A 24,613-nucleotide genomic window follows, 5' to 3' on the forward strand; every position below is an offset into this window, starting at 1 on the left:
ATACAGACCTGTGACTCGTCCCGAAATGTCGTTTCTCTTTTTTCTCGTCGCACTTGAACGTGTTTAAATGGATCACGCCCCGTTTTCGCCGAACTCCTTGCAGAACGAACAACTTGTAAGTAGGATGATAAACAAATTGTAATTGTTTTAGAGTTATAGTTGAACTTCGTAAGGAATGAATTTAAATGATTGTTCGAATACGATGAGTGTGTTTAGTAAAAGAGATATATTTTTCTCCCTTGATCTAATTACAGTCCAAATCCGTACTATTTGAATGTTAAATCCTCCATTTCCTCGTTACAGATTTATAGTTTAATTTTAGACGATCTACGTAGATTATAATTATACACAGACAGCAACCGTTTCCCCCAAACATTAAGATTCTATAGAAAGCAGCCAGGAAGAAAAGACTAAAATAAAAGTGTGCTTTCTCTCCAATTTTCCTGTCCTCTTTCGAGCCTTTCTAGTGATATTTTTTCGAGGGCCGCGTGTCAGGATAAACACCGCGTAAGGGAGAGAAGGGCTTCTACGTGCGTGCACGTCCAGGACACAGCTGCTATGGTGTCATGTTACTCGAAAAATCTTTCTGGGCCTCCTGCCCTCTCCTCTTCGACCCTTCGTCCACGGCCCGATAGCTCGAGGTTCGGAAATCAGTCAGCGGAAAAAGAAAGCATTTTTCCCCCCGCGAGATTTCCACCCTTGCACCGTGGTCGGCTCGTTTAATGCTCTTATCTAAATGCTAACTACTTTTAATCTTGGCCGATTTCCACGAAGGGCGAAACCACGGCCGGATATTGGCTCTGTACCGGTAACCAATGGTTCTCACGCAACTGCGGTTTCACACGATATTGGAAACGCGCATAAGCCCGTAAAGGAGCCGTCGGTATCGAGGAGCTCGTTGTTCAACAATGCAAACGTACTGCTTCCAATTGAACGGAAGCTGGCGGGAAAAATTAATTTATTCTGGCTGAAGGATTTATCGGCCACGAACAACTCGTACAACGGAATTACGCTGTTTGTTTGGTCCGTTTAATGCGTGAATTTCTGTAAATGCTGTACCATTCCTCGTCTTTTCACGAGAGTTATCAACCAACTCTTTGTTTCTATTCAATGCCTGCTCCATTCTTCATCCTTTCTTTCATTCAATTGCAATTTATCCTCATTTGCTCGATTACCCTTCTTACGTTTACGTCAAAGATTAAGAAGGTTAAGAAATATATCAGATGCACAATAGACAAGTTTAACTTCTGAAGCAATTTACATCAGTCAAAATTTTGCACTTCCTACAACCATTACTTAATTACACTCCATTGAACTCTAAATTAAAACACATAGCGTATAGACAATCTTCATGGAAAGCATCCTTTGTATCGGGTGTTTGTACCTATAAGGCAAATTAGGGAGGCGTTCTTTTTGACGTCATAAAAATTAAAGAATCAAGTTTGGGGCGGAGGAATTTGGTAAGTCGCCAAGACTAATTATCGAGAAACATTATCGTCGAGGCGGAAAGAATTCGTAGACATTTAGCTGGGCGAACGACGAGCGGAATATTGCACGGGCCGTTTAATGGTGAAATAATGCAACCTTTTGTTTGGCCCGGTTATTATCATGATTGAGGAAGCGACGCGTTAGCTACTTTACTCTCGCCGCTTTTTAATTACAAGCCGTAATGAAGCGGTGGGTGTGGCGCAACGAAAGGTAATAGTCGTCGTGTGGCCTTTAGAAGGCAAGAGAAGCAGCTATCGTTTTATAAATCAGATATAAACAACGATCGTTTATATATATTTTCAATTGTTTATCTTGAAAGGAATCGGCCCTTCCTCAATTGTACCACGATTATCTACTAGGACAGCTTCTATTTACATCCCTTCCGGCGAAAGGGTTATTACGCTCCGTCTCTCTGATCGTAATTTATTTCGACCGTTTCGTTGATAAGGTCGAACTAATTAGGAGGTTTATCGTTGACCCAAGATAATCAGATCAAGTAAGAAAAATGAAGACGCTTTATCTTATCGTGGAAGATTTGTCGCAAACTTGTCCTTCGTATCACGTCCACCCTCTTTCTCTTTCTCTCTTTCTGTTTTCCAGCGTTCATTGAGTTTCCATTAAAGGCGTCCAATTACGAGCGTCTTCCTGGTATCGTAACAGAAATGAATGACCGTGTCCCGTCTATTTCACGCAGGCCATTCGCGTTCGCGTTGATTAATGCCTACTTTTTCACTCGTGCTCCGTACGCCGCTTTAATTACCGCATTAATAGACGACGATGATTAAACATCTCGCGATTAAACGACGACCGAAATCATCGTATTCCTTCGAAGGATACAGGTTGATCGTTCGTTATCCTGACGAGCGGAACATTACTGTTTCACGCGTAATAAAATTACGAGCATCATGCACCGGCCAGACTGTATCAGCATCAGTGTCATCTCAAGCCGAGTCGACCCGCTCGCATTAATCTTCCAAGTTGAAGAACGTTCTCGTTAACACTTTGACGTCCGCACGATTTATGAGATCAACTGCTCGAGTTATTTCAAAAAGAACCTATCGGAAGAATTATGTTTGCTGGAAAAGTACTGATTTCTAAATTAGTATGTATCGTAGCGAATGCAATTAGGACTAATATGTGACGGCAGCTGTCCGAGTTCACGCCAGAGAAAGTGGGTACGTGGTCTAATCTGATCGATACTGTCTGCACCAGTCATTCGACTCATTGCGATTTCCTGATGGCAATTGGGAAATGTGGCGTGGATAAGTGATTATTCGCGGTGCAAATAGGAAATAAAGAGTCTACCCGAGAAAGACGAATAGTGGAATTACTATTTCACGGTGAAATCCTATTTTACTCTTGCCCAATCGAAACGGATTCACGAGTACATAAGCAGACCCGATCTCGTTTGTACTTTCGATCACCGCTCCAAATGATTCTGTGAACCCCCATGGGTACGAGCAAAGTAACTCAAATACATAGAAGCGTGTAACTTGGCTCGTTAGCCAGAACGAAGCGTCGTCGAAAAGGACAAGTTCGACTGGTGGCTGATCTAAAGCGCGTTCGTGCCCATAATTCTCTGCCGTCTCTTTCAAGAGTTTCACGTCCGTACTTACGTAGAAATAGCTGCGTCGACTAAGTTCACGGTCAACACGACTACGCCCAGACCTATCCCTATGCAAAGTCTATGCGCTAGAGCAGCCGTCGAGCTTTCAGCCTCCGAGTCGAGGCTGTTCCCTTGCTCCCTTTTAACTTTCAAGCGTACATACTCACACATCCTGCCATCTAACCCGGACACGTGTGTGCAAGAGATAGTCGAACGTATATAGTCTGTCTTCTGTCGGGGAACATCGTCACATCCGTCGCATCTGTGCATCACCATTCAAGTCTTTTTTTTGTGGGGTCTTCCCTCTTCCCTTGTCTCGTATACCCCACCCACTTACCGCCACATGACGCCCTTTCCTCCTCCTACGCGTTCGACCTCGAATAGATGGGGTCGAAATATACATACACATAGTATGGTAGGTACTTGAGAAGGTCCGGCGTTAAAGAACGCGTACTCGGCTACTGTTTAACCGGTTATAAACTTTCAGAATTTAGATTCCAAGTTTTATTGGAGACCGAGGAACCAGAATCGAAGTTCTATGCATTAAGTTTTAGATTTTTGCCCTTCAATGACATCGGATGGATAAAGTACGGACTTGGAAACTTTTTTCCTCGGTCTCGGTACCTTCAGTGTTAACCCTAAATGTTCCATCGGCTCAGAGTGTGCAGGCCCGTACAAAAGGGACGCTAGCACTCGAGTTTTCAAAGAAACTTCCAATAAAGAAGAAAGCAGTCCTTTCTGCGAGCCCTTATTCGCACCCTCGCGACGGTGCTAATGCTTTTTGTCGACCACGATGATAGTAAGCTCACGTTGCACCTGTAATAATGCTGGTTGAATGGCTGGATTCAAGGTCCCTCTCTCTTCTTTCTTTATTATTTTAAAAAGCAACGAAGCAGAATTGCTTCTGTCAGGTCCCTTGCATACGTTTCTTTTTTTTTTCATGAATATTTACGCACGGTTTTTTGCCATCACTTTTAGCCCTTCATAGGTGCATACCCCACGAGATAATTACCGACGAATGCGCATTGAATTCATACCCTTTTCCCTGCTGAAAGATTTATCTCGTATTCGATAGTATTAATCGTTGCCTCTGCAATCTTTATTTCACGATAATGGAAATTGCAATTGAGTCTTTTTTGATGGGAAACGTTAATGCGATTTATCGATAATAAATTCAACTCTTCGCTCGTGTATACTTTATAATAACCAGGAAATGAATACTGTTAGAACACGAATCGAAATATGATTCAACCACCGTGATCAGGAATTTCAAAGTCGCCTGTCTTGTTCATTTAGCAATTACTCTTTGTTACGGAAACGAATATTTTACAGAGGGGGAAGTTTCAAGCAGCCACGATAAATAGGCTGGGCCGAAATGAAAAAGCGCGAAAGTTGGATGACAAGGGTTTGCTGGGTTACTTGTGAAAGTAAGTTAGCACGAACACCGGCGACGGGTGGAAAAAGAAGGCAAGGGAGAAATTTAAACGGGCCAGCGGGTAGTCGGTAGACATTCGCTTTCATGGAAATGAATACGGCGACGTTCGTATTCGCCGGCGTGCCACGAACTTTCGGCTGCATTCGATTTATCTGCATTAAAGCTACGGGGTTCCCTGTACACAGAAATTCGTTCGTTTTTTTCCCGTTCGTTCGTTCGTTCGTTCTCGTCGTACGAGTATGTATATACACACGAGATACAAGCACGATATTATTTCCCCTTCGATGGGTTGGGTCAGTTTAATATTTCAACGATGCAACTAGTAGGCGGCACGGTTCCGTGCAAACGAATCCGTCGGCCACTCCGCCGCGATCCAGAGCATCGCTTTAAATTTCCATTTTCCCCCGAAGCACTCGCGTATTATTTCGTTTCGGCCGTCGAGCAGCATTGAGTTTGGGGAAAAAAATGTCGAACAAATGAGCGAAAAAAGGGGAATCGGTTCGCCTTTGATAGCGATTTTTCGCTTCGATGGCCTTTCGCGTAGAGAGAGGCTTGCTTGCTTTTTTTTTTTGCCCTTATATTCTCTGCGTTCTTGCCACCAGTGTCGTGATATTTTAACGTACAACCCCTCCCCGATTGATATTCGGCGGGATTATTTTTGAGCTCGTTCTCCGGTGAAAGACTGCGGAAGAAGCTAGTGAAAATAGAGGAAAAGTTGGTCGGATGAGGTAGCGGAAAAATGTCAGGGAAATATTGCATCTCTGCAGATGCAACGACGCGATATTGTGGCAGGTTACTGCTTAATATTTTAACGAAACACTCGGTAGATGCACTGCTCTACTATCATGAACGTGGTATCCCTACGAAGGGCAAACTGTTTCGTATCTGTTCATGGCTTTTTGCAGCGTGCATTGCCTTCTTTCAAGGCACTGTAGGACCGTTTAAGACTTGGTTATTACCGAATTGCCTTCATGTTTAGGATACACGTGCCCCCCAGTTGCTATACTTACATTTTTTATTATTGTTCTTGTTGCGAACAAAATTCTCTTGGTTTTTAATTTTCCAAGCATTTGGAAGAGAAAAATGTTTCAAAGTTAAGTACACTTTGACCCGATTTTCAAGGGAAACAAATGGTAATCCGATAGAATAATTCTTTCCGCGTACATTTGCTGTCACGCGAAGTTCAGTATTAGCTCGATGATAAATTGCTTCTTCTTAGTTGACTAATCCTGATTCTATGTAATGAAACGTTTTAATTTAACCGGTTGAATAGCAATACCGACGAGAGTTAATGGTTTTCTTCAAATAGTATTTTCTTTGTCTTGATTCGCAACGCAAATATTTTATCATGAATATTTTTTGTTTCGAGGTTTAATAGTTTGAACGTAACTTTCCAATTAACAACAATCGTAAAGTTTCCATTACAAAGATTAAACCCATCAAAAATCTCGCTTCCTCGCTTTTGTTAGATTAAACCCTTTGAATACTTTAGCCTGTATTTCTGTTCCTCTTAACGCTCGGTTACCGTCAGTAGCAGTTAGTTCACGTCAGTAGCTCGTCAAGTCGACTTAACCTTCGAACTCCATTATCGCCCTCGTTATCGTTGGAAACTGTTGCTGAAATATATTTCACTGTTACAAGGAACTTGGAATCTTATATTCCCTTCTCAACAAGTCTCTTCTCGGTGCAATTGTTATCCTTCCAGGAGCATTATTTTAATTTTACACTTAGCACTCTGATCTTGAGTAGATGAAGATTACCATTAATCCTTAGAGGATCTCGTTGCGTAAAGGATGTCAACGTAAACGTTGACACGAATTATTTTTGTTATAATGCATTCGATCGGTAGGATAAAATCAGAAGCGAAAATTGAGAAAACTGGAAGGAATTTGAAAAATCGCAGCGTCGACGTTTCTCTGTGACAGGCTGGTAGAAAAATTTGCCGAGGGAAGTTCGTTACTTTCGTTTCCGGGTACTTCCCTTTGCCTTGTTTCCTTCGCGTTCTTGAATAACCGTGCCCGAAAATAATTCCTCGGTTCCTGGGAGGTCGACGACCATCTATAGTCGTTTCTCGCGAGACGTCGAACGACAACTGCAGGAAATGAATCCTCCAGAGCACGCTAGTTTCGTGAAGGAACCCTTCAGGAACTCTTTTCTATGGTCGCTAGCCTTGCACCGGCTTACTGTGACTTTTTTTTCTTCTTCTTCTTCCTTTTAAAGAAAAGAATTTCCCTTCGTGAAATTATTGGAGTTACCTTCTCCTCTCGACCCGTTTTCTCTCGAGATCGTAATGCATGAAAGAACGTTATCGACGAGATTGCTCCAATCAAAAGGTCTCTGTATTCTATGTATTGTCGTTGAACGGCGCACGAAAGAGTAGCAATAATTTGTTCGTTTCGATGAAGTGGAAAAAAAGGGGGGAACAAAGGAATAAAGGAAAATACTATTACCAGGGTAATAACGAAACCGTCAACTGGTACGTATCAAATGTGGTTGAGCGGTAAATGGAAACGAGGAACTGCCGCGTGAAAATAAAGCAGTAGAAAGGGTCGGCGAGGGAACGACTTTATCCAGCGTGCGCGACCTGGCCGGCTGTTTATTACATTTTGAATACAAAGTGAAACAAATTGCCGCGGCGCACTCGACGAGGCTATCGATCTTGGCGAGCTGTTGGCTCATTCGCATGGAACGGGATAAAAAAAACTTTTCGGCTACTCGTTGCGTTATATTTTTCACGCGTTCTTTCGTCAGCGTTTCAACGGGAAACAAACAGAACGAAAGCCGTCCGTTCGAGCAAAGAATCGATTTCATCGTCGCGTTGTGTGCAGGCGTCTTCGAGGCTTCGCTCGGCAAACAAGCGAATCAACGAAGGCTTGCCACGGTCTTAAACGGCGCGCGATTAAATCCGTCTGAGTGCAAACATTTGCCTCGATCCTTGACAAGCTCTTTCTTCCGAGCCACAGATTTTTAAACGGCACCCTTCCCTTTAAAGCTTTCCCTAGCTACCTTTCATAAATAGGTAAAACCGACGCGTTCATCCGGTGGTCGATGGATGAACATTGACGTAACTAGAATTTTTTGGGCGAATATTAGGTAGTTTTACTTGTTTCAGTAATTTTAAATAAGGGGGATGGTAGACTCAACCTGCTCCCTATTTAGTTACGCCAATTAGGATGAACGCGATGAACCATTGATAAAGCCCAACTGCGTCTTCCTGTCATTCCTTGTTCAAAACGGTGAGGGATTTTCAACCGGAACACTCTACTTCTAACCCTTTTATTCTTCCTTATCCACCCAAGCCGAGTCCCGACTTCACTCTTCACTCTGTAACTCGTCATTCGTGAATTTTCTCAAGGACCTTCCTCGAATTGAGGAAGGTATCTTAAAAGAAGGACATTTTAAAAGAAAGAAAGAAATCGAGGGAAATAGGATGATAAAGGGAATGGCTGCGAGGAATGGCGAAGAACGAACAGGGTGAAATAAAGGAAGAAGGGAGAGAGGACGCAATTAATCTCGAGGCTGAAATTTTCTGGTACAAGTCGGTCAGCTAACCGGGCTGAGTGAAAGGGTTCCCCTTTGTTTTAGCTAGAAAATAATAAAAAGGGGGTAATGGTCCAATAGGGAGAGTTGAGCTCCATACCGAGTGTCGGCCCTGTCAGTTGTACGCCATCCACCCTCCCCCCATTCCTATCTCGCTTCTCCATCTTCCACCTTCTTTTTTTTTCTTCTTCCTTTCTTTTAATGCTCTCCTATGCTTGGATATTACCAAGCCGGCCTATTTTATACTCTGTATATTTATCCGGCCGTTCCGTTTCCCTCGAAGATGCTCGCCGCTGTAGTTTCACTGTTTTATTGTCCTACGTTCCGCGTTGCAACGCCTTGAAAGACGCCGGTGAATCGCTTCGCCGGAAAAGGAAGACGTATGCCTCGCCGTTCCGTTGAATACACCCTCCAAGAACAATCGACGAATACAGCTCTGTCCCTGTTAGGAAAAAAAGAAGCTGAGAATTCCTCGCTCGAACGTTTCTAGGCTTTGTGTTATCTATGCTTCTGGATCGAACGGTTTCATCAAGCACCGATGATCCTTTCATAATTAGATATTTAACGAGAGAATTAACTCTTCCGCTTCGAGGAGCGTATATGTATACATATATCGAAGAGTGGATCCGCGTAATTATCGACATGGAGTATTTAGTTGGCTTCGTCATTTATCGATTACGAAATCGTACGTCCTGGCCGGCTTGTTTCTGCTTCGGCCAAGTTTCGCGTAGCTCGCGTTCGAAACTAACCGACGCTCGGGGTTGCAATATAATTTGCTTAATTCTCGCGGCGCACCGGCAACGAGCTAACTTACGTCTCAGGTGTAACGACCTAACGATAACTCGGTTTCCACAGGGAGCACGTCGCGTCGCGACCGGTCAGCTCCACTGAGCTCCGCTATCCGATAAGGCTGTCCGTGCCCGCGATGAAACCGACCGACCGTTTTCACGTCCCCCAGATAATTCACTAATAATTAATGGTCAACTCCCTCGGCTTCTTTGAATCAGAGACTGATAAATCTGACTAATCGCGAGATAGTTTCTACTCGTGAGATTCAAAGCTATCAAAACCTGTAAAAGTGTTATTCCTGTTTTTAACCGGCTACCTTGCTACCTTATCACTCTGTTCACATCGAAAAGTTTCAATATGTTTCTATACTTCTTGTGAATATAGCGCATCGCGTGATCTCCACGCGCATCGATGGATTTTTGGGCTATCGGAATGCAGCGTTGCGCTAACAGGTTGTTTGGGAAAACAGTGAACTCTGCGTGGTTCCTTCTTTACGATGTGTCTGCTCCTTTTACGATAATATCATTGGGATTAGTTCGGCCTGGGTCGAGTTGTTGCGTTGCTGTTCGACTCGGAGTTGCTTAACAGGATTCTGTGGGAAGAAATAGGATCTTATCATACCGCTGGGAGTGGGAACCTCGGTTTAACCAATAGCGGTTTCGACTAAGTTATCGGGACTGTCAACGAATTCTTAATCTTTAAATTCAACCTATGAATGTACAAGATTTCCCTGTAAACTGTTTCGTGTTCGAGTCGGAGTTCGCTTATGAAAGCGGATAAGATAATTACTTTTATGGAATTTTTATCTTCACCTTTCAACGTTTCTATTTTGTTATATTCGCCCGCGTACCATTAATTTATACGTGGACATTTTCACTGTCCCCTTTCGTTCGTCTACTACATTTCATGCGGGAAAATTTCTAGATTTATAAATTAGATTTAGTGCAAGTTCTTATTTAGTTAGAAATCGATATCGACCAAGTAAATTGCATCAAATATCATTCAATTTTCCTACTAAGATTTCCGTAAATATTACCGTCCTTGGCTCCGCTTTAATTATTTTAAGACAATTAAAGTCATGCCTTACCGTTTATAACTTTCTCGTAATCATTAATTTTCGATGAAATTCAAACGCGCCACGTTCTGATACTCACAGGAAGGAACGTAATTTCGATGTAGCTTTAAAAAGCACCGATCAAGGCGGAAGAGGAAAATTGAATTCGCGACGAGGAGGTAGACGAGCGTCTGCGAATCTATCGCTTGAAATTTACCAAGTTCTTTCGCCATTCTAAGAAGATTTGTTTAAGTAGTATCGTTTAATCCAACGGGTTCGCCTCGATGGAGGGAAGGCAAGAAAGAAAGAAAGTGGGACGGATACAAATATCGTTTCGCGAAAACGGAGCAGCTTCGTTGATGGCAACGAAAATTCCTCGGGTTAAATCGACTACCGTGGACTGGCTTTATGCTCGAACTTTGATACAATGCATTTATATTTAACGTCTACGCGGCACGTCAATTACCAAGTTAAATTGCTTCGTTCCTGCTCCTCGTCGGTGTCTTTTTCTTTTTTTTACCTTAAGATGGATTAATTACCAAAGACGCTGCATAATGAGTCTCCGAGCAGAGAAAGAAGAAGGGCGAAGGGCAGCGAAAAAATGAAGGATCACGGTCGTTGAAAAGAAAAAAAAAGTAACAGAAGAACAAGAATCGGAGAGTTGATGGGAAGAAAAGTGGGGCGAAACGAGGGAAGAGAAGGGATCGTTGGAAAATGAAAAGTCCAGACTTGGTTCTTCATATTCACGGAGCATCAGAATCTTCGTAGTCCGTCTGAGGAAACGACAGCAGACGCTGGGCCCGGTTAAATTCGTTTAATTACCCTCATTATCCATTTCAGCTTTGTCCGATTGAAACGTAGGCCACGCTTCGTCCCTGGAACATCCTTCCAACCCGTCGTAATTATACGTCGGCTTTATGGCGTGCTACCGAATCGGGTGCAACGTTGCACGTACAAAAGGCTTTTTGAAATTGAAACTGCTAGCGCGACGATAGAGCAACTCGCTCGATCGTGTCGAGGGAAGACGGGGCGGATTGTGAAGCCGACTAAAAGAAAAGGGACTAATTCCATTTCTTTTTCCTTCTTTTTTTATTTAATAGGAAAGATGAACGTGTGATGTAGAAATTTTTTTGGCGAATTTGATACAGAGAGACATCGTCGTAAAAATAAAATTATGTAGGTACCCTCAAGAAGAAAAATCACGGAACCGTCATCTGAAATATGAAATTCTGCATTTCGAGAATGTAAACGGGGACAAAACTTGTTTTAAAAAGGTATTTTTATAAAAGTATGTTTACCAGAAATTAAAACAATAGCTTCGAGCATTTCACTTTGTGTATTCACGTTATTTCGACATCAAATGTGTCAGCCTATGCGTCACATGTTATTATCATATAAATAAAGCAGGAAAGTGTAGGTACTCTTTTATTAACGGAAAATAAAATACGAAGTAATAACGCTGATCGATACATGGTAACCCCGCGGGTAAAATAATTGAAAATGCAGCTGGAAAATCAACAGTTTGTAATTTCAACAAAAATTAACGTATGAAATTACTGGTCGGTGAAAGTTTATTAACGAACGTTCAACAGGAACATGGAGATCAATAAAGGGTACCGGAATATTGCGGTAAATACCGTATAACTTGCGAAACGTTTATTTCACTGGAAACGTTCCTAGGAAAACATTTGCATAAAAAGCGAAGGAAAAACTAAACGAAGCTACACAATTTGTAGAGCTAAGCAAAGTGAAATGTCCGTTATTTTAAATAATCAAGATTTTACCGTGACCTTTAAAAAAGAAAAACATTTATGATTTTCAACTATTCGCTCCAGTTTCTACATATTTTTACGAAGTCGAATCGAGTTCAAGCTTTTTTCAATTCAGCAACGAACGCATTGTTTCCCCGTTTCTCTCTTCGTTTTCAGACTGCCGATAAATGATGGCTTGCCGAAAAAAAAGAATGGCCAAATTGTCGCTGAATGAGTCAACGACGGGTAGAATATCGTCATAACCGGCGTGGCCTGTAAAAATACGGCGTTGAATGAGGAACGTTCACCCTAGGCATGACTCACGATTTTCGTAGCACCCGCACACGTTAATCCGTCGAGAGGTCCGTACGAAGTTCCGGCAAAAAGACCGACGAAATAATTACGTTACCGTCGACGGTTTGGCAAAGAAAAAAGAAAACGAACCATCAGAAAGTCCCTGGAGGTTCGTTCGTTCTTTCGACGTTAATTTACTTCTGTTAATTTTCACATCGATCGTATCTACCAGTAGCTAATTAATCAGAACTTCATCAAAGACCAGTTCTAGTCTGGCGCACGATTGACGTTACGTTAAATTTTCCATGATCTGACATTTTAAATCCAAAGTGACGTTAAAAATCAAAGCTACGAAGAAATCCAGCCCCTCGATTGCAGGCCAAAGATCTCGATTTCGTACCACCACCCCCAAAGAGAATTCACGTTTCCAATAGGTACCGCCTACAGCGATGAATCGACCCATCGCTACCCTCCTCGGATTAGAACAAAGACGTCTCCTCCCGCTTCCTTTCCTTCTTTCAATTGTAAACTACAAGCTATCCCTGGTAAACGCAAACGGCGACGATTAATCTCGTGAAATCACGACAGCTCCAGAATTTTTATTCCTTTGCAGTTGCAACGTTTTTTCCTCGGAATTTTCGTTCGTGTCGCATTTTTCAAGGGAGTCGTCTCCCTTGGAACGCGTTAACTCGAAAATGATCATACGGTGCATTATCTCAATTCCCTTGGAACAATCCAACATCAGTATTCGCGAACAGTGTCCGAACAACACGCGTTCCCCGTTATGACTCATTATTACGTCCCGTATATACATAATACGCTGCTAATGGGCCGACAGAAGGAGGCGAGCTACGGACAGCAAACCGCCTGTAATCACTTACCACCTCCGTTGGACGATAGGGGTTGCGTTCGAGACGGAAGCTAACGGGGGTGAATCGTTCGCGGAGGGCTGAGTCAGAGCTGTTCTTGTTGTCACGCGCGTGACGTGTTGTACGATTATCATAGAGAAACCCGGTGGACATCACGGTTAAGTGACACGCGACACGTTCTCGAAGGTTGAACACCGTGTCGTAGAGGGGTGAAACTCAAAGACAGCCGATACGGGGATGATTTGTTAATCAGGTTTCTTCTTAAAGTTAAGTTTTGACCATGCAAAGTTGCTAATAATGTCCCACGATATGTAATTGTTAGTTAGTTTCTTCTCCTTCCTTCTCCTCCCCCGTGGTATCGACGAAATTTAACCTGATTTTTCGTGTCCTCGTTCCCAACGGTGCAACGCGTTAAGCGATCGCAAACACAAGAAGAAGTATTACACGAGGTAAATCCGGCGATAATATCGAAATTAAATATTTGAAGAGAAGCAGCAGCAGCTCGCGGCACAGTTTACCCACGATATTTCAATCGGATTCAAATTGTCCCGTGATAGAAAAGCGAGGAAAGACGCTTCTCCTTGTTCGAGTATCCGGCTTCGTTTTCCACCCTCGTGGCTTCTTTGTGCACTCTAATCCCGATCGGCACGTTGATGCAGTGCCTCCTCTCCCTCTTCCCCCTTTCTCTTTCTCTATCGGGCCTCGTTGTGTAAATATTAATAACGCACAGAGGCGGCTAAACTTCGGAACAGTTAGCGAAGCGGAATGGCGCGCGCGTACACGCGAAAGTATATTTAGTAGCGGTTATATTCGAGTTAACACGATAAAGGTGGTCAGGCGAGGCTGGTAGCCGAACGCCTCGTAACTGCTGGATCTAGAGGCGGATTGTTGCTACGAGGGGACATCATCGATTGATTCAACAGAATCGATAACCCGTTGGTAGGTAGCCTGCTGCTCTCGAGAGTTTCTTCGGTCGTTCGTTCGAAACGATACCCCGAGCCGTGTTCCTTAGAGATCAATTCCGCGATCCCAACAGCGAACCAGAGGATTTATTAACACTGTAAACGATCCAGGTCCTTCCGTTTACGTAAGATTTAATGGCAACCCGTTCGATCGGCGAATAAAAGGTTTTCATCGATCGATAACCAACAGAGAGGGACATGGACTTATTTCTCTTTCTCTCCATTTGTACAACACGATTGGACGGCACGCGATGTATCCTGCGGAGATTTTTTTTTTTCTGGTTCACCGTTCACCGTTCCGTTCCGATTCGCTTCGTTTTCATACCGCTGATCGAATCAATTTACTCGTGTCTCATGTATATTCGCGTATTTATTAATTGGCCGAGTCCAACATATTTGCATGGAAAGGTTAAAAAAATCCAAATTGGTCGAATTATCTGGCGGCACGATCGCGTAGCTCACGGGTCATAATTACTTTACACGGTAAATGTATTTTCTTTGGCCGTGCCCGCGTAAAAACCGACGTTCAGATGAGAAAGTGAAGATACAGAGGACGAGGAAAAAAGGCTATTAAAGAGAAAACGAGGGAAACGAGTTGCGTTAAAGGAAGAAAAGCAGCGGCCGTTTTAATGGTGCGCACGTTCCGTCGCGCATATTGTTTTTCGTTTTTCTTCGAAGACTGTCGGCATTGCGGCTGTCAATCGACGCGTTTCAATCAATATTCAGGAAGGGACGTGCCGTTCGTAAATCAGTATCCAATTCGGTACACAGAATTGCGTTCGATCTTGGAAATTGGTTAATCACTCGTCCTGGAAATCTAGTCGCTGATAAGTCACGAACACGTTCCATTGCCAATTGAAATTTTATCCAATGAATTTCGTATCGTTCGGAAACGAACAACAATATACGCGTACCTGCTCCAAAGTAAGTAGAAGGTAAAAGAAATGATAGAAAATCGTTCGCTGACGAAATTTTGAAACGTCGCGGCGTCGATGTCGTGGGGCAATCGGAGAAGAAGGCGATAATAACATCTCCTCCGACGGTATTTCGATCTGCACTGGCAATATCGCAAAGTGGCGAAAGAATTTCGCGCGGATTTTCGAGGATTTGTCGGGGTAAGGCGAGGACTTCAATCTCTTCGTTTGGTGGGCTGGAACAACGTATTCCAGGCGCGTGTATGTATTCGTGTTCCTCGACGGCATATTCCAGGGAAATGAAAACGCGCGCGACATCGGCTACGCCCTGACGCGACGTGTTCCCTCGCATCGAGAAATATTCTCGCGAGCCTTCTATTTCTTCCCCTCTTTCCCTGGCATCTTCTAGTTTCGTTTGCGCCAGAGGTGCAAATTATTCGCGCCACCAGCTGCAACGGGACCCTACCGCGAAATCCGTCGAAAGTCGAGTGTCTAACTCGAAGGTTATACTCTTACGAAGCATACGCGTGACGTGTTCGCGACGAGACGTCGGAGAAAAACATCGCACGTCAAGGAATTTTCTTGCGACGCGACGGGGAAACGCTTTCCACTAACAGCTGCCTGAAACACGAATCTACGGATAGACGATGCTCGATCTTTCCTTTTTGATTCAAAAAGTTTCAAACGTTCTCGTGATTGATTGATTTTCGGTAAAGAATGCCTGAAATGTTGTAAAAATTTTCACTGGGATTCGTGTATTTACGCGTTTTCAGTGGCTTTTCCTACATACAAGAAAATTGTCCGAGTTGTTTGTCGCGCAACAGGGAAAGGTGAAAAAAATTGAATCGAAACTGCGAACAATCGGCGGAATTTCAGCGAGGGAAAAAAAAGCCCATCGTTGTTTCACGTTCGTTTGATGAGTTTATCGGTGACGGGTTTTCGTACGTTTCGATACCAATAGATCCGAAAGTGGTGCACTTCGTCATTTCCCTGATTAAGCCATCGTGCCGTCGGCGATGTTTCGTGACGATGCAGCTTCGAACAAGATTCATCGCGAAACAGACGTGTAATTGCGACGGGCAGAACGCTCTTGCGTTTCGTCTCGTTATCGCGGCATGGCAGTTGCATCGTGAACACGCTCGGAGAATTCTGCTATTACGCGGGTATCTGCTCGCGACCATCGCCGAATTGACAGTTTCTCGGGAACGGAGGAAATCGAGCTGTTTCGTTCCTCGCTCGTTTCTCATCCGGTGTTCTTCGAGCGAATGGAAAGCTGCGTTGTATCGTTTTCCACGATAACGATGCTGCAGGGACCGAAAAGGAACGCATCGAAGGAACCGTCGAATGCATCGCGAACGTATCTCTTTGCAAATTGTACGAATCGATTATCGAGTGCATCAGGATTCGTTTCCAAGACGGTTTTAACGAAAGTTAAAACGTTTGAAAGCTTAAACAATTCACAGGCTACAACACTGATGAGCCACCTGACACTTTTATCGAGTCGAGAAAGTTTTACGGATAAAACATTTATTTTTTTCCCAAGGTTAAATTCATTAAAACGTTTATTAAAGAAGGGAAAAAGAATCTTCGATTTTTCACTGACGCTAACATTCCTGCCACGTTTCGGTGATTTACTAAGACGTCAAAGCGATCTTGCTCGCAAGTGAAATGACGTTTACGTGAAAATGAATGATTTATTGATAACACGCGTTCAGTGTGGATAGGTTCTCTGCTTGGAATGAAATCGGATCGGATCGCGATGGAGAACTAGCCATTGGTTTGCTCCATAGATGATTTTGAACGATGTTCGTTGCCACGAGTGGAATGGCAAATATCCCGCGTACAGGCTCGTTGCTCTCTCAACTTAGCCGATTGTTTTTTCTGCCCATTGTTTCGCCATTAGCATCGAACCGTTCTGCTGGGAAAGTTTCGTTTTCGGTAGACGAGCCTGCGAGCTTCAAAACAAATGGTCCGTGCGCTGCTTTAACTTGCTCCGATATTTTCCGATCGGATTTTTTTCCCCTGCGACAACAGCCGACAGCTAGAAAAATCGACCGACAGACGTTGATTGTCCTCGCGCTAGCCAGAATTCGATTTTGTTTCCTCCCCTGTCGACCTGCTTAATTGATCCATTTACGACCTGACGCCTAGGGAAAGTTGATTTCTATTCGTTCTCTTGCCACTGTAAATGTTTTCTCTTTCATTAGCATCACGGTGCATTTTGCACCGGATTTTGCATCGACCGTTCGATCGTCTGAGCGGTATGTTACTTTTTATCCGTTGGCTATCCCAGGTTCCCTAGCCGGGAGCCAATCGGCGCGCGGCAACCGATCCGGTGCCCTGAAGTTGGTTGTGTGTTGCATCGCCATTTACCGCCATTATTGCGTCATTACTTCTTTTGTCTTCACGCGTTACGTGCACATATAAGTTAAATAAAGGTGTTAAAATATCTACAAACAGTTCTTTTTCTATACTAAAAAGCGATTCAAATATCGCAAACTTACCAGGCCCCTCGAAATACAAGAAAGTCGCTGCAAACATCATCGGAGGTAATTTCTAACCTCCAAAGATTTACTATATACATTCATTTGTCGTTCATCAAGATAGATTAATAACGTATTTCACCATTTTGTTTCAGAATGACCTATTCTGGAAAACTTATTCGATCAATTGCTGAGACACCCTGTATGTCAACGATCAGTCTGGAGAGTCGGCGATGCATGGACTGTACTTCCATTACCTCTGACAACTTGACACTGAAAGATGCCACGATAAGGATCGTAAAAGACTCTACCATGTTCCTATCATCGGTGCAGAAGTGTTTCAACGTTCCCTTCCTGCCTGCTGTGAGGTAAGTCATATAGAATTTCATATTTCATCATTGTATGCACGTCGTTCAGCTGTTAAACGTTAAAATGTTGCTCACCGATCGTCGATATAAATGAAAAGCTTTCGATTCAGCAACGCAAGAAACCTCTCGGTCAGTTACGCGCAAGCACTCGGAGTTAGCTCGATGCCAGAAATTATTGCTCGTGCTCGACCGGGTTTCGAGTATTCGGTATTTCGAGTGGCCGAGCATGCGTGCTATTCGCGGTGGCTGGCGTGCGAATGAAATCCATCGAACGCAATTTACCGTAATATCGATACCTCGATACGATGGACCATGATATTCTCCCTAGCAAGCTGTGTACACGCAAATACGTCCTCTGAATACATTTATTAACGCATTATGTACACGTTTACGGCCGGTTGTTCGCTACGCGACGTCTCGTCGTATATTTCACATGAGTTTTTGATGGCCTACCTCGTCGCGGCTGCTTCTTCGCTCGAGATACACCGTCGCGGAAGTTGTTTACCCGCTTTCTTCGTGCTCCTTGTCGTCGACTGTTTCCCTATTCACGCTCTTCACCGGCTTTTCTATTCCGCGTGGAAATTCATGGCGCGTTCGTTTTACCGTCTCGCTGCGTCGCTCGTCCGAGAGGATTTTACTTTCGACACGACGCAATGGCGCCTATTACTCTTCGCCTTAATAGCGCGTAACGAGATTTCTCCCCTTTCCCTCTGGACCCGATAATTGAATCCTTGGCCGTTAACTACCCGACAAACGCAAACACACAGATACAGACATCGCAATAGCATCCATCCGGCGAAGCAGTCCGAGGAATCGCGTAAATCCCTGTCGCTTTATCCGTCGAGGTGAAGCAGCAGGAACGAACCACTCGATGTCCGACGCGTCGCGTCTCGACGGTTCGAAATCTCGTCTAAATATTTCACCCTTTTACGACGAGCGACGTCGAAACTCGGTGGCCCGTGGAGCGCCACGGGATTAGGTAGACGGGGCTCCATAAATGTTTTCCGGGCTACTTAACGGGGCTAAATCCTCGCTCGTACTGTATTTAAGCTCGATGCTACTCGCTTCGGTATAACGCTAATTACGAACCACCGTGTCCGTAGTAATTAGAATTTACGTTCTTCCTGAAGCTCGTTCGCGTTACATGCTTGTCTTCACCGAGACGTCGTTGCGATGGGATACAGGGCTGCCGTCACATTTCCTCTCTTCGTGAAAACGCGACGTTATTGAGAGATGCAACACTCTGAATTCACCTTTGTGAATTTTCAAGATGGTATTTAGGGTGAAAAGCGGCCCAAATTGGGAGGGATCAATAATTGTACTCGAAATAATTCGAATCGTATTCGATTGTCTCCTTTTTCAATGAAAAATTCATTGTTTCCACGACGAAAGCAGTCGCCTCGATTGGTGAAATTTCCATCGCGAAGAGTCCGGGAGATGGAAATTGAAATTCAGAAACGGAATATCCGGTGCAAACGAACGCGATTGAAAAATATTAAATAACTCGTGCACAGTACTGATTCGTGTCTGATCTCGCGGGCGGACGATAAACGTTTGCCCTTTGTAATGGAACGAGAATGAAGAACGGGCACGGTTCCAAGCCCTTGATTTTCCTAGAATGTAGAATTTCCAGGCTTAGCGTGTCGTTCGATGTTCGTTTCTTCTCGACGAGACAAAGTTATCGAATCTGGAGTAATCTTTCGAGAGTTCTCAACCATTCGCCAATCGCATTGAAATCGCTGAATTTCCTACGAGACGGAGTTACAAAGTCTTCCTCTGATCGCTTTTTAAATATTTTCGAAGAGAATAGGAAAATTCCTCCGGGGATGTTGAATTAAAAAAAAAAAAAAAATGAAGACGAGACAAGAGAACGGAAGGTTTGCTTTATCAACAAACAGAATTTCAACAACTTGCTCCGGATGCTTTCGTGCATCGTCGAAAGCAAGTAAGATATTTTGGACGCTCACGTCAGATCCCTTGCTTTAAAGCTGAGTGCGATTCGTTCTCCCGATCAAGCTTTTCATTCCTCGATCCTACATTCCGCTTCTCTTATTTTTAAACAACTCTTCGTCGGCTCCCAAACGATCGAAGCAACGGATAAGTAAAGGCACAGTTTGGTTATCAAGCTTTCCCTTCGTTTAACCACAGGATGGTGTATCCAAGGTTTACGTTAACCTTCTTCTTGTACAAAATTTTCATTGCACGCTTGCCATGCTGAAATATAACATAGAGTTAAGTCTGAATCTGGAACGGGCCAGCATCCGCCATTGGAGGTGGGTTAACGCATTCGTCGGAACGTTAAGGCTTGAAAGGGAGCGAAGGGTTAAGCGACCTCGAGGAACGGATTCCGTGGAAGCAGCTGATCGGTTTAAACTCGTAGGGGTCGTAACGTCTGGCCCGGTTATTTTCGGAGCTCTCCGCGCGAAGAGCGCGAGGAAAGGAAGCCGAAATCGTAGACGAAGCGGGAGAAAGAGGAGACCGCAAGACGGACGCAAGCCGAATGTCTCACGGATTTCCGGACAGCGAAACGTTCGTTTCTAACTCGCGACGGAAATAAAACCGACGAGAAGGGATGTACGTGATGTCCTCTACGCGAGTCACCCTTCTTGCCAGCTTTACTTCTGCTTCGTGATTCGAACGCATTCATTATCTTTTGAACTCTCGTAGATTTTGATATTCTTCAGAATATAAAGATTCAATGAATTATAAATTTTTATGAAAATTTAATTAGTTTCGAGCTAAATGTTATTTTAATCCATTTATCCCGCATGTTAACATATTAAAAGGTATTTAAAATATAGTTAAAAATTCATATATTTCGCGAATAATTGAATTTATAATGAACGAAAGAAATTCCATGCATTACTAGTTTAACCCGTCATTCGGACGGAACGGTTTCGGTTTTCGCATTCATCGTTCGATCGATCAATCGATCACGACTATGAAAGTACCAACAGAAACCTGAAACGTTCCACGTTCAATTGATTTCGATCGGTAAAATTGAAATGATTCCTTCGATCGGTTACATACGCCCTCGTATCTTGTTCCCTCGATTTTGCCTGCGTTCCCGTATCCATATCCACAACCAGCCTACGTTATTATCCTCGATACTATCCCTCGTATGTATTATTATATTACGTATTACCGTGCAGAATGTCAGAGAGATTCGATTTACCGCATCAACGCCTATTTAACGAGACTTTGACAACATTTAGCTAACTAGACCGGTATAATCGTTGCCCGTTCGCAACCGTCGATCGTCATTTAGCGTTGCTCGACAAATCGAACAATGCCGATTGACGACAAACTTACTCATTACCGAGTAGTTTACTATTTTCAACCAATTATGAATATAATTTAAATAATTCATTATCCCGTATTCGTGGTAATTGAACGCTTCAATGTGAAAATTAACTATTATTATCCTTAATAATTAGACACACGTTTATTTTCACTGGAAATCGACTGGCTCACCATTAGCCTTTTGAAATCTCAATTACCGTTTAACGTAATCAACGAATTGCAGTTGTCACGATAACGTATCGTATAGCCTGTAATATCGGTGGGCGTTCTCCTCGTCAACTCAACGCGTCTACTCTTCAGCACTCCTCCCTCTGTTTGTTTATCTCCGTTCATCTGAATCGGCACGGGACCGTGCCTCGTCTCGATTCGAAATTCTGCCAGTGACAGCTCGTCCCGATCGCTTGACTCGTAATTAAATGACACGCGTGCATCGCCGGTTTATTCTGTACATTCGATGCGACCCGCTCCGAAATCCATTTAACGGGAAACTTTGTAACGCGATCGCGAGGCATACAGCAACACCGTTTTCACCATTCTCTAATCAAACCTTTCGCAATACCGTTTGTTGCCCAATAATTACGAGTCCATTACTAAAACTTAATCAGTAGCAATATGTAATGACATCAATATCCGACTGTGCAACCAGCAGTTTGAAAGTAATTTAAGATAGTCCTGTGTATCGATGATGATTCTCAGGAAGTGTATATATTGCTGATTACAGCGTTTCTTCACGCGAACCTGGCCCAGTTTCAGGAAACTGCTTTATTTTAAACTTTAGTAATGATATTTATCGAGAGAACAGGAAAGCGAAATCCCCATTATTCGAAAAATGTATCGTGATTGTCGGAGAGTATCGATGCGCGATTACAATTTGAGAAATTGGTTGCAAGAAGGAAAGGAAAGGGAAGATTATATTACCGAAACGTGACAAATCCCACGGTAGGTCGCCTTAACTTTGTTGAACTCGTAAAACCGGTGAAATGATTTTATAGTTCCAAGTTATCGCGGCTTACGCCCGCTCGGTCGGTCTTTGCGAAAACAACCCCTTTCGATTCTCCATTATAAACGTATCAGCCATCTTTCAAATAGTAATCGCACCATCGTTTAATATCCATCTTCGTACTGCCACAAGCGTTTTCACAAATTGTCAATTTGCCTGTCGATCAAGCGACCCGTTGAAAAATTCAACTCCATTATCCAGTTGGAAAACAATGCAATCGATTAACCTATTTTTCTCGCACGGGAGTCGAGCTCACGGATGAGAAAAAAAAAATACATCATAACGTGCTCGGTTTTAAGAGAGAACTTTGTTCAACCCTCCATCCTCGTTTGGAGGAATGGAAAACCATTTTGTTTTGCGAAATAATTGAAACTAAATAATAGTTATTGGGTTGTTGCATAACAAATAGCCAATTTCGATGTGCAAAGTCTAACTCGATTTGATGACATAAAAGTTTTAAAGTTTAACAAAAATAATTACATAAACCTTCCATTAATACGATCATTCTAACGATTTACACGAATAAGTAATGGCAACTGAAATTCTAAAGCTACATGTGTTGAAAATTCCTAAGTAAACCAATAACTGAAACCTGAACTGCAACCATCAAGTATTTAGAATAAATCGATTCCTAACATTGCTTGAGATTTTCATGTATAAATCATGTTTAAAAGAAACCTATTTCCAACGTTTCAAATTTACATAGGAAATTTAACGACGCGGTAAGAATATATTCGGTAGCCCTATTAAAGATGTACAAGTTCATCTCACCCTAATCTTAATTTCGTTGAGTCAACAGCGAATGTCAGAGAGAGAGAGAGAAAGAGAGTTCACCAAATGTGAAGAGTTCATCGAATCTTTCAAACAGAAACGTGGAATTGGAAATTAGCAGTCGCGTTGGAATTTTCATAAAACCCCATACGGATCCGTCAGGTTCGTCGTCGACGGAAAAAGCTGGAAGAATCTCCCTTAGATTTACTCCACCGACTCTCCGCTCAATTATTCCAATCTTCTTCGTTCTAATCGCGATTCGTCCTAGCCGTCTGGTCCGCTGGAAGCCTGAAATCTCTTGGCCACGCGTTAAAACGCCTATCCATTTGCGAGGGTGTCGCATGGAGGCGGAATACCAAGTGCAGCAGCTCGCTGAACGAAAAGAAGAGAAGGAAGCAACCGGGAAAAGATGGTGCTGGAGCAGGAGGGACAAAGTTTATCGTCCGACAAACGACACGGACTTCGCACCGACGAAAATATCCCGGAGCAGAGGAATTCGTTACCACGACTCCCTGCTCTCTCTCTTTCTTTCTCGGTGTGTGGCGGACGTTGGTTTCGCGCAATTTTAAGTCGTGACCCTCATCGAGGCTGGCTCTTTGATGAACGCTTTCCGTCATTTTTTTATGAGCCGGTTAATTGCGAGCGTTCGATAAAAATACGCGAAAGGATACCAGATTAATCACCGGGTTCGACATTTATCGAGTTAACCCCTGGTGTTGCAATACCAAGTAGGGATGATTATAGTTTACTCCTGGCTCCGGCTGGAACCCCTTTGCACGGTTGTTCGAAACGTTGCAACAGAGAGACTCGTTGAAAGAAGCCCGGGCCGGATGTGGATCGGAAAAAAGAAGCCGAAGGGGAAACAGAGCGAGGAAGGGTGGCCTAAAATTACTTAGTCGTCGCCGGGATTCACGCGCAATCCCCGGAATATCTTCGTTCCTCGACAAACTATGTTTCTAGCCAAAGGATCCATTTTTTTCCCTCTTCGACGTTCTTCCAATCTTTATCTTTATTTGCGTTTCGTTTGGAAGATTGCCAATAATGCGCGAAAGAACGAGTTAGGCGTTCGATAGCAGGGAATTCCTGTCGCTCCTTAGCGAGTTACTCCAGAATTCCTTCGATCGGAGGAATTCCCTGGTTGCCCACTACGGGCCAAACCAAGAATTTTACGAAGTGGAGTCTCATGACCATGCGGTGAACGCAAATATCCGTTTTGACGAATGATTTTCCGTGGTCCCCTCGAACCCTCGTGAAATCTGAGTTTTAAAGTTTCTTCAAGTTTCTCAAGCGAAAAAGGATACTCTCGTCGATTCTCCATTCGAGATTCCAGCAAAAATGTTGCGATTCGAAAACGATCACACAAGAATAGTCGGCGTCTTGTAAATACCAGCGTGACGTCCGTTCGTTACGCAGCTCTCGTCGCCTTTTAAGGAGAGTTCTCTCGTCACTGGAATCTGTCTTTTGTCGTCGTACGCCGCGTCTTCGCACGATGCGAGAATAGAAACAAGCCTGCGGAAACGTGAAATAAAAGCCGAGGACTCGATGACGTTTCCGGAGAGACGGAAGGTTTGAACGAGCGGCAATGCAACGCGAATTCCGCTCGATACATTTGAAAAGTGCGCCAGACAAAGATCCCCCGAGCTACGAGTGCAATCAAACTTTGACTGCGTTCAAGTTTTTAGTCAATCTTCCGAGCCGTTGCGCGGATAAAACTTGCGAGTAGCTTTGAACCGACGCCACTGTAAAGATAGCGTTATTGGTCTAACTTTTTACAGCTTTTTAGAGAGAAATTCTGATGTTTGGGACAACGAATCGCTAGTTTCTTCTTTATATTCTACGGTATACTTTCTATTAGCAGACATCTGTTTTATTACGAATTTAACCTTTGGGAAGTTACGGAAAGTTATTTAATTGCCCATAAAAATAAAGAAAAGAGTGAACGTGAAGTGTTTAGCTTCTATTATTATATCAGTTTAATGTCTCGAC

The 24,613-nt window shown here is 43.4% G+C and overlaps 1 protein-coding gene across 1 annotated transcript in view; it reads left to right on the forward strand.

The window, feature by feature from the left end:
* The first annotated feature begins 17,413 nt into the window (after nucleotides 1-17,413).
* LOC117600331 (irregular chiasm C-roughest protein) overlaps nucleotides 17,414-24,613 on the forward strand; it is a 142,230-nt gene continuing 135,030 nt past the window's right edge. The window contains exon 1 of the mRNA XM_034315636.2: nucleotides 17,414-17,553. The gene's annotated coding sequence lies outside the window, so the exon portion shown is untranslated. The remainder of the gene's footprint in view (nucleotides 17,554-24,613) is intronic.

The sequence above is a fragment of the Osmia lignaria genome, chromosome 15 (genome assembly GCF_051020975.1).
Source record: "Osmia lignaria lignaria isolate PbOS001 chromosome 15, iyOsmLign1, whole genome shotgun sequence".
Classification (NCBI taxonomy): domain Eukaryota; kingdom Metazoa; phylum Arthropoda; class Insecta; order Hymenoptera; family Megachilidae; genus Osmia; species Osmia lignaria.